The 11,550-nt window shown below is 31.2% G+C and overlaps 1 long non-coding RNA gene across 3 annotated transcripts; it reads left to right on the top strand.

The window, feature by feature from the left end:
• The first annotated feature begins 464 nt into the window (after window positions 1-464).
• LOC107893843 (uncharacterized) lies at window positions 465-6,509 on the top strand. 3 transcript variants are annotated; one of them, XR_005907578.1, is made up of 5 exons: window positions 465-573; window positions 657-806; window positions 1,518-1,587; window positions 1,772-1,822; window positions 6,001-6,509. It is a non-coding gene; the product is annotated as an uncharacterized lncRNA (long non-coding RNA). The 3 variants fall into 3 exon arrangements; XR_001683016.2 differs by lacking the exon at window positions 465-573 and having other exon boundaries at window positions 612-806; window positions 6,001-6,178; window positions 6,268-6,509; XR_005907577.1 differs by lacking the exon at window positions 465-573 and having other exon boundaries at window positions 616-806.
• Window positions 6,510-11,550: the final 5,041 nt, after the last annotated feature.

The raw sequence follows: 11,550 nt of genomic DNA, 5'->3' as shown, positions 1-11,550 counted from the left end.
GAGGTCCAGTTGGTGGAGGGCCAAAATACAGACCTAACAAAGTCTGTAAATCCCCTCGAAACTCATCCTTAAACTCCTGAAATCAAGTTTTCATTTTTGCCTCTAAACGAGCCAACTCCTCTTATAGCTTGGAAATTTCTTGCTGCATGCCTCCAACCTCCTTCTATAGACGTGTGGAAACTCTGTCGCCGGCCATCAGAGGGATCGTGAAAGCTCTGATACCCTTGATACGATCTTATAAATTGAAATAGAAAAGGGAAGAATTATGAGAGAGAGGGAAGAGAAGAATTTAGAGAGAAAGAATTCTAGAAAATTGTACTTCAATGTTTCCATAACTGTTTTTCCCATACACCCTGTGCTTAAAAGAAAACAAATGACAAGAGAATAACGTGGTAATTCAGTTATAGCCAAATGCACTGTTTAACTAAACACTACACCCCGTTTTACAATTAAACAAAACTCACCGTTTAACTTAAGGCACTAACCGCTAATAACTAACTCTTTTATTCTTCATGCCTTACTTAATTTTCCAGCTCGTAACACGCTGTCGTCTGCTGTAATTTCCCCAAATCCGTTAGTTTTTTCCCCAAATCATTTTGTTTGTTTGTTAATTTATTTTATCATCTTTCAAATCCTAACCCTTTTCTCTTCACCAGAAACAACAACGCAGAGAGAGAGAGAGAGATAGGCGAGACAAAAAAGAAAGAAAAAAGAGAAAACAGCAAATCGATTTGTCGTTCTCTTCGCTTTCTCCAAAAATTTCTCACGATTTGTGCAATTAATCTGGTAATTCCTTTGCTGACGCGGTGAGTCACTGGTATCTAATTTGCTTCTTTTAATCTATTTGGTGAAATTTTTGGATTTTGCACTTGCGGTTCGGCTTTTTATATGGTTTTCTGTTTTCAGTTGGTTTTGTTTGTTGATTGTTTCAAATTTTGAATTTTGTCTGATCTATTTTTCCTTCTGGGTTTGATCTTGATTGAATTTTGGGAACTAGGACAATGTAGCTAGTTTTTATTTTAGGAGGTTGGAGATATATTTTTTATTGCCAAATTCAACAAAACAGAATGTTTTAATCAAAGAAACAATTTTGTATCATTGTTCTCTCTTTTTTATTTTTTGTTTTATCAGGCAGAAGACCCTTGTGTGTTGTTGTGAATTCTCATTTCCAGCAGTAACAATCTTTTGGATCTAATATGGGTCTGAAAAACATTGAAATAGTCGTCATGATATCATCTTATAATTCGATTAGATGATCAGATGCCTTGTATTGTATCTGAAATTTCACTTTTTGTTTTCCAGCTTCTCTCATTGGTGTTTTTAAGAGCAATATGAATTGTAATACAATGATACTCTAATTATATCATGTGAAAGTTTTTATCCCTTCAACGTGTATTGTTATTATTTTCCTGAAATATCTGCATGTTAAGACTTGCTGCATTTTAAATTGATTTTGGAGATATACATCAGATGCTGATTTGTGATTATATCTGCCTTATTTATTGAATTTGTTGTAGATTTCGACTGTTTGGAAAAATTCCTATAAAGGGGGGCAGTGGAGACCTTGTGTAAACAAGTCTTATAAAGGTATGAATTCATATTCCCTTTATTCTATGGTAAGTAGTTCATGAAAATTTTCTATTGCTTTGTTGCCTTATTTATAAAAATGTGTATGTATTTATGCATATATTAGAAAAATAAAGGGGGGGGAGATACTGGACAGTTAATAACTAGGCCGTCTGATCTCATTTCTTTAACTATGTTTATATAGGTTATTCCAAAAGGACAAGAAAGAGAAGCAAGCTGTGACCACGTTGTGAATGTAAGTTCTTTTGTTGATATGTTGTCATTGAGTTGCTGTAATTTTTCAAAAAGTTGAAGCGTTTGTCATTTTACTGTTAGTGGTATATTCTAACCAAGTTGATCAACATAGTTGAATAGGGCTAAGTTTGATAGAGTTTTATTCTTCAAATTTGATATTGATTCTAAAAGTTAGTGAGCTATTCAATTAGCCTCATATCATTAAAGATAAAATCAAGCTCATACACTTGGTGACAGAGAGATTTGTTATTAAGTCAACAGAGAAGAAGCATGAATCTGCATTTGATATTGATTCTGCATTTGCTTAAAAAGAGAAGAAACATGAATCTGCTTTTATTAGGTTATTGAAGTTGTAATATATTATTTTGTAGTGATTTTATAACTCACGAGATTTTACGCAATAGAAGATGGCACAGAAGGTCCATTAGCGAGACACTGGGATAATGTGGTCTAAAAGTAAAATATTGTTGGTTGAATGAAATAAATTTATTTAAACTACTAAATATTCCTAAAGTTTTAATTTGGAATATTATATTAAGACGTACTTAAAATGATTAACTATTTATGTCACTCAAACTCATGGTAAGTGCTGAATATGATTATGTGCTTTTAGAATGGGTATACTCAAATTAAAAAAGAAAAATTAAAATTGTGAGATGAATTAACTAGACCTATAGTAAAATAATTTTTATTGATAAAATAATACATACTTAAAAAATTGTGTTAATTAATTTTGACTATATTGGTGGGACATTTTCTTTAAAAAAGAACAATTTTTTTATTTTATTTTTAAATTAAATTAAATCCTTATAATATGAGTCTTATTTTAAAATTTTGATAATATGACTCATTAATTTAATTAGTTGAAAATCAAAATAATCTTTTGATTATATATAAAAATGTGTTAGATCAATTATTGATTTTATTAATTTTTTTAAAAATATATAATTTAACCTAAATTGTAGGTGTAAAATAAAGACTTAATTCCACTATACATTCACCAATTTATAATTTTGTATATGCATTTAATTGCTTGGGATTCGATAAATTTAAATAGTATGGATTAATATATATTAATATCAATTTATCTTATCATTTATTTATTATGTTTTTTTATTGAAACAATGAATTGGATAAAAGAAGTATTCGAAGGCTCATTTAAATTGTCTAATCAAACAAATCCATTTTAAGCTCTCCTTAATTGCATTTGTAAGTACCTCGTATTACTTACATGTTTTAATTTAATACAATATTTTTGACATGGTAAATCCATGTTAGTGAGTTGAGTTAAGGCATAATATCTTACATATCTTCTTGTGATATTACTATTTTAGGTTAAATGTGTTCATTTAATTATATAAGTAACACGTTTCATATTTTTTTAAGATATAAATAAACAAACATAAATAGTAATAAACATATTATAAATAAATAAAAGAAACACATAAATAATAATAGTATTAATTATATAATTAAACAATAGTTGATTTTAAATGATTTACTAAACCAGTTTTAAACTAGTATTAAAACTAGTATTAAAATCGAAAGGAAAGTGGTGGTGGATAAAATTAAATAAATAATCATATTTCATAATAATTAATTAATTAATTTTCTATTATTTAATTAAATAATCATATATCATAATAATCATAAAAATCATAAAATATTTATTTTGTATATAAAGTTAATTGCTTACATTTCATAACAAATAAAAGACAAAGGAAACTGCTTCATTTCGTACTAACCACATCAGTGTGGTTAAATATAAAGGACATTAACTAGGCAATGGCTGAATATAAAGGACATTAATTTGTCAAGAAGAAAGGACTTTTCCATCAATAGTTTTGTCTAAATGGTATATAGCTGTAATGATAATTAGACATGTACAAAGTTTTCTTTATGCACTGTGTTCTTTATTGCATCTTCAACCTTAAAAACTTGTCTGCCACTCCAATTCCATGTTAGAAAATTGCTCATTATTTGAAAATTGCTCATTAATTTATTGTCAACTTTAGACTTAAGAACTACGAAATGTATAAAAGTTGGATGAATTTGTCAAGGGTAAGCAACGATTATCGAAATGGAGTACAAACTTTTCTAAGTTTTGCGTTTCAAAATGCAAGCCAAGAGAATATGACTCTTTGCCCGTGTAAAAAGTGTGAAAACATCAATTGGCATATTCGTGAAGTTGTCTACGAACATCTAATTGTTGATGGCTTTATTAGGGGTATAAAAAATAGATTTTCCATGGAGAGTATACACCTCGTAGAACCTATTCAACGATTAACCGGCTTATCCTCATAATGCTTACCATCAGTCTGTTAGAGAAGATGATATGGAAGGTATGTTGCAAGATGCATTTAATATTCATAATCATGGTTTGCAATCGTTTCCACTTGAAATTATTGCATCCGATGATTGTGATATTGGTGGAAATACTTTTACCGAAACGAGAAGAAGTGCACCTGATGAAGAGCCAAATAGAGAAGTGGCGAAGTTCTACAAGTTACTTAATGAAATGAATGAAGAACTTTATGAAGGATCAAAATTTTTAAAATTGTCTTTCTACATTTATCTTTTTCACTTAAAATGTTTGGGAGGGTGGACCGGAAACTCTTTTACACTTTTGAGAGATATGTTTCTGTTTGCAAAAATCTCTAGTTCATGCAAAAATATGAAGAAACTGATAAAGGATTTGGGCCTTGGGTACGACAAAATTCGTAGTTGCCTAAATGACTGCATGTTGTATTAGGGCGATCGGAAAAACCAACAGTCTTATCATGTTTGACGTAAATCTTGTTGGATGAATAGGAATGTAGAAGATGTGAATGAGGATGAAGGTGAGTCATAGTCAATAAAGAAGCTAGTAAAGATTTTTGCGATATTTTCCACTAATACCAATGTTTCAAAGGCTTTTCATGTCGTCAAAGACAGTTGAGTAAATAAGGTGGCATCATGATCAATGAACCGATGATGGATTATTAAGGCATCCTGCGGATTCTTAGCTTGAAAATCATTTGATAGTAAATTTCCAAGCTTTGCAAGCGATCCTTGGAATATGAGGCTTGGGTTATCATTTGATGGATTTAATCCTTTTAAAATCATGAGTACTTTGTACAGTACTTGGCTTGTAGTGCTTGTTCTTTACAATTTGCCTCTATAGATTTGCATGAAGCAATTTTCTTTTATCTTATCTATGATTATCCCTAGAGATAAAGGTCTCAGGAATTATATTGACATTTATATGCAGCCACTTATTGAAGAGTTGAAACAGTTATGGGTGGGTGTTGAAACATATGATGTCTTGAAAAAGGAGAACTTTTATTTACGTGCAACTTTGTTGTGGACTATTAATGATTTCCAAGTTTATACCAATTACTGGTTGGAGTACCAAAGGACTTTATGCTTGTCCTTGTTGTGCTACGAAACATGTTCGAAGTGGTTATATAATGGGAAAAAATTCTCTTATATGGTGCATCATTAGTGGTTAGATTGAAATTATAGATTTAGATTTCATAGAACTTTATTTGATGGTACTAAAGAGTTCAAAGAAGTTCCTGAGCAAACCATTGGATCTAAAATCTTGTTCATGTTAAAAGATATCAATTTCAGTTATGGGAAGATGAATCAACCACCCAACACACAAAAAAAGAAAAGACTGAGGGAGGCATATATTGGCGATGTTGACCGACAGAGAGATGATGAATCTGATGAAGAGGATGATTCTAATGAGGCGGACTTGTGGGAAAAATTTTTTTTTTTGGTTTCCTTATTTGGAGCATCACATTTTGTGACACAATCTTGATGTCATGCATATCGAAAATAATGTTTGCAAGAACATCATCGGCACAATTCTCAATATCGATAGAAAATCAAAATACAATCTTAAAAGTCGGCTTGATCTAGTTGATATGGGAATTCAATGTGATGTTCATCCCCAATTACTTCCGAATGGAAAATCTCGGTTGCCGCCTTCTATTTTGCAATGTCTTATGTATGCATCAAATATATCTCGATGTGTGAGCCTTAAAAATCGAAGACTATTTTCCCTAAAATCACATGATTATCACATCTTAATGCAAGATTTACTGCCAGTTGCTTTACGGTGTTGTTTGTCAAAAAAGGTGACGGCTTGTATAATTGAACTATCTAATATAATGAAAGCTATTTGTGGCACAGTTTTGATTGTTGAAGAACTTGAGACAGTACAAGATCGAGCCGCTTTATCTTTATGCAACTCGGAGAAGATCTTTCCACCGTCGTTCTTCACTATTATGGTGCACTTGCTAATCCATCTCCCTCATGAAACAAAACTTGGTGGATCAATTTTCTATCAGTGGATGTATCCTATAGAGAGGTGCTAATTTATTTGCAAAGTTTTCATTCATTCATGAATATACCTTTAATTTAACTACAACTTTTGATAATGTTGTATATCGTGTTTAGGTTCCTATGCAAATTGAAGTCTTATTGTTGTAATAAGCGTTATCCAGAAGGATCAATTGCTGAAGGTTACTTAGCAGAGTAGTGTATGACTTTCTGCTCTAGATATTTAGAAGATGTCAAAACCAGACTGAATAGACCAAGTAGAAATGCTAGACTCACTAATCATAACTTAGTTGAAACTTATCTATTTTGAAGTTATGAACAACCAATCAGTAAAGCTAAAATTGCATACTTAGATGATAGATCTTGGGAACAAGTACACCGATATGTTCTTTTTCACCACGATTCAATTGAATCACTACAGCAAAACTGTAACGCCCCGTACCCGAGACCATTTCCGGAGTCGAACACGAGGTGTTAACAGACTTATTTCATTTATTTACACAGTTCATTTTAAAATTTCCAGACAAGCTGGTTAACTGCATCACAGTCACTTTAAAAATCATATCTCGAGTTCCAAAACTCGAAAACTGATTCTGTAAATTTTCCCTGGAACTAGACTCATATATCCATCTACAAGTTTTTTTCTAGAATTTTTGGTCAGGCCAATTATTACAGTTTATTAGTTAAAGTCTCCCCTGTTACAGGGTTCGACTACTCTGACCTTCATGCATTACGACTTAGATATCTCCCTGTACAGGGCTTCAATACTTATGCTGTTTGTTTCTAAAGAAACTAGACTTGAAAAGGAATCTGTACATATAGGCCATGACTTCAAATTATCTCTAGTTAATTTATAGTGAATTTACAAATTCAGAACAGGGGATCCAGAAATTGCTCTGGCCCTGTTTCACAAAAACTTAAACATCTCATGAAATACGGCTCATATGATCGTTTCGTTACTTTCATATGAAAATAGATTCATCAAGGTTCGATTACATAATTTATTCACTATTTAATTCCATTCCTACTATTTTTAGTGATTATTCAAACATACTACACTGCTGCTGTCAGCATCTATTTTAAGGCAAATTTCACCTATTTCATAGTTTCCATGTCACTTAATAACCATACCATAAGACCATGATGTTATACTTCAAAATATACGAGCCATTTTCGCATGGCTATACGAATATACATTACAAATGGGTACTCAATTAACAACAAGGGTCAGCCCTATACATGTCATTTTTAAACTGAACTAAAAGAGTACCAAAAGTGGTTTAGATAGTGTGGACGACTTCGACTTTGACACTCCCGAGTCCGATAGCTGACGAACCAAAATCTATAAAACAAAGAATCAAAGAAACGGAATAAGCATTTAATGCTTAGTAAGTCTTAAGCAAAACAACACTCTATATATTAACATAACTTTGAATATCTATCAACTCAAATATCCAACTTAATTCCATGCGTTCGTAATATTATACAAATACAATTTAATAACTTCCATTAATGTGTATATATATATATATAATACACATCATGCCTTTATATTAAACACTTTCATTTCGGCCGAATATATTCATGTACATTATCAATAAACTTTCAATTTCAAAGTTATAAACTCTTGCATCACAAGTTATTTAATTACATTCCTACCATCGCCGAATTTACTTGTATAAAATATAACCATAATTCAATTAATCACATGCTCATAAACGTTTAAGACTTAATTCCGCAAATGTTACAATTTTTCTTTTCATCTCATGAAATTTGCACTATAATCTCAATAACTAATTGACAGTATAACACAAACATAAACTTGCTAAAACATACCTGTTCCCTTTAGCTTATTGTTCATATTCATAAAGCACTTCAGCATCAAAACTCTTTAACGTCAATTCCTTATAACTCACCGGCTTTAAGCCTGTTAAGTATCAATCTGAATTCATAACAGCACACAGCCTACTGGCCTGTAGTTTGAATTAATAATTTTAACATTTCAAAATAAACAGATTTTATCAATGACGTTATACTTTTACTCAATCATATACTATTATCGAATGTTCAATCCCCAACTTTACATCACATAAATGTTTACCTATGTAATCATTTATACCATCTCATTTTTATCATCACATAAATGTTTACCTAGGGGCCGAATACAAAGAAATAGTAAACGTTCAATGTCATCTTTAGTTTAATTTTTATATAACATCCCATTAACTGAATTTGCACATATATAACTAAGACCGCATGTTCATGTGGCCAAAATTAACATATTATATTTTAACTTCTAAAGCCAAATAGTTATTAAATCTAGTTCACATACATTCAAGTATATAAATTCATGTAATACCATATATTTTCACATACATAAATTAGCTACATAACCAAATACACATTATCACATATGCATACAATTAAGACTCATTCAGTACTATTCACAAGGCCCAATATACTTAACTAGTTCACATAATAATCTTTACATTGAGTAAATATCAAACTGGTTCATACCTGCCATTCAGCTATATACATGCTAACTATATTACTTTCAATTTATACTTACCATTCGGCCATACAAACATATCTCGATCTTACTTTCATTTCATAGTAGCCAAATTAAACATTAACGGCGTACTTTAATCCCATTGAGTTAACTTGACCGAGTACTCAAAGTCAATTATACCATCATATAATTACTTACATATGTGGCCAAGTATATACAATTCACCATATATATATACATATATTTATACGATATATCCTTACATGAAATTCAATCCTTTAATTAAATGAAACACTTCATATGACTGAATATGCAATTTCTATTCAATCCCCCACATAAACAAATATATCAACTCAATATAGGCTTATATGTTTCACCAATTCAATATAACTTACCTTCAATTGGATATACCAAATCAATATCATTTAAATCATAGCCGTCATTCAATCATAAATTACATACAAAAATTCTCATAACTATTCACATGCGTACCTTATTACGAATTAATAAAAATTTAACTCATACTTGGCTTTACACTCATTTTTAACTTGTTCAATAACACATCAATTCTTAGTCACTAAAAATCATACCAGCATGTAGCCTGCTAAAATTATAACCTGAATCATATCACCGGCAATATGCCTGCTAGGCTTTTAGCCCGATGTTACAATCATTCACTACTTAGCTCATTGCTAAGATTACACATAGTATGAGTCGTAACACAACTACTTTGATACACATCCATTTCATCAATCCTTTCATTTAAAAATACCTCCGGCACCTTGTCTCAATGTCTATTTCAATTCAAAAAGTATAACTACATTCGGCTCAATTTATTTATTCAAACACACATGCAGCATATTATATTTCTATGTCTATTTCGGATTAATAATTTAGCCACATTCGGCTCTAATCATTTCTCCAAACATATATCCATCACATTATATTTATACATCTATATAATCAAGCATTTTACCTTACTATGTTTATTCAAATTCTAAGCATACCGAATTGAATTTAAATTACTTAAGAACTTACCTCGACAACTTCGTACAATAGTGTCGACTACTCGGCTAACTTCGCCTTTCCCGATCCAAATCTCGGTTCTTTGGGTCTTGAGCTTAAATTAAAGTAAAGCAACTATTTAATCGATCAATTGATCCACTTAACATTACCCTATAGATTATATATATATATAAAATAACACAACTTAAAATTAATTCGCATAACAGCCCCCTTTATAAAATTCGGACATTAACAATTAAGCCTTAACATCCTTAACATGTAATTACTCAACATTTTATCTATTTCACTTCATCCGAATATTCCTTAGTATTTTCAAGTCCTTACAAATTAATCTAAGTTCATGCAAAATAACAAGAACTAAATTTGTCAAAGATACTCTTAACCGAATGCCATCTCTTCACATACAAGTCCCTCCAACCCAATATTTTACCACTTAGTCACTTATAATTATAGATTCATAAATTTCTCTCCTTAATTAAGACAAACAACCAAATTTGATTCAATTTTCTCTATGACCGAATGCACATACCTCAACCGAAATCAAAATTTCAATATGGGCTTTAAGACTAATTAAACAAGGATCACACATCTATTAAAAATTAACAAAAACTACATGAAATTTACCTTAAATTTTTAGCTTGCTATATTGCTGAAATCCTCAAAGCATATTTCTTCTTTCTTTCTCAAACATTCGGCAAGAACAAGGCAAGGATGTATGGCTTTTTTTTTTTTTTCTAATACTTATTTCCTATTATAAAACCATGTAGTCATTATAATATTAATACAAAATGCATATATTTTGTATCCCATACCATCATGGCCGGCCACTTCCTCTAAAGTGGGGAATTTGACATGCAAGTAGAGGTGTGCATGGGCCGGGCCGGGTTCGGGCCGGGCCCATAAAAAAATTTTGGCCCGCTTTCAAGGCCCGGGCCCGGCCCGACCCGAAATATGGGCCTGAAAATTTGTCCAAGCCTGGCCCGAGAAAAAAATGGTAGGTCCGAGCCCGACCCGGCCCGGCCTGATCATATTAATTTTTTTTTGCTTTTTTTATTAAATAAAAAACTTTAAAATATAATAAATCAAATACATTTAAAACATAAAAATAAATAATAAAACAAAAAATAAATAAATAATGGGACTAAAATAATTATTAAAATAATACATAAATTAAAAATATAATAAAAAGTAATTATATTAAAATTGAAAAATTGAAACAAATTAAAACTAAATTAAGAATTAAATTATATTAATAACAAAAGTTTTACAATATCAAAATAACATCAAAACAACAAAAAAAGTAAAGTAAAGTACTAAAGTTATTTAAAATTAAAAATAAAAAAATTTTAAAATAATTTAATATTAAAATCGGGCCGGGCCCGGGCTAAAAAAATCTTACCCGAGGCTCGGCCCGTTTTCTAAACGGGCCTCGTTTTTTGTCCAAGCCCGTTTTTCGGGCCTATATTTTTACCCAAACCCTCCCATTTTTAGGGCGGGCCTTCGGGCCAGGCCGGGCCGCCCGGCCCATGCACACCTCTACATGCAAGTCTACATTTTTTTTCCACCATGCATTATTTGCCCACTACCATTTAACCTATCACATTTCTAAAGTTTCACACATAAGTCCTTTCTAATTAATTTCACATTTAAAAGACAAAATCAAAGCATGAAATTTTCACACATACACTTTCACTTATAGCAGGCATAAAATATAACATTTAATTATTCTTGTGACTCGATTTTGTGGTCCCGAAACCACTTCTCGACTAGAGTCAAATTAGGGCTGTCACAAAAACAGGTTTTTAGCGGCATTTTTTTGGGCTTTTAGCTAAAAGCACTGCAAAAAATGCCGCTAAAGACAACGT

The sequence above is a fragment of the Gossypium hirsutum genome, chromosome A13 (genome assembly GCF_007990345.1).
Source record: "Gossypium hirsutum isolate 1008001.06 chromosome A13, Gossypium_hirsutum_v2.1, whole genome shotgun sequence".
NCBI classification, from domain to species: domain Eukaryota; kingdom Viridiplantae; phylum Streptophyta; class Magnoliopsida; order Malvales; family Malvaceae; genus Gossypium; species Gossypium hirsutum.
The sequence above is the reverse complement of the archived record's forward strand: the minus strand, read 5'-3'. Positions and strand labels throughout refer to the sequence as shown.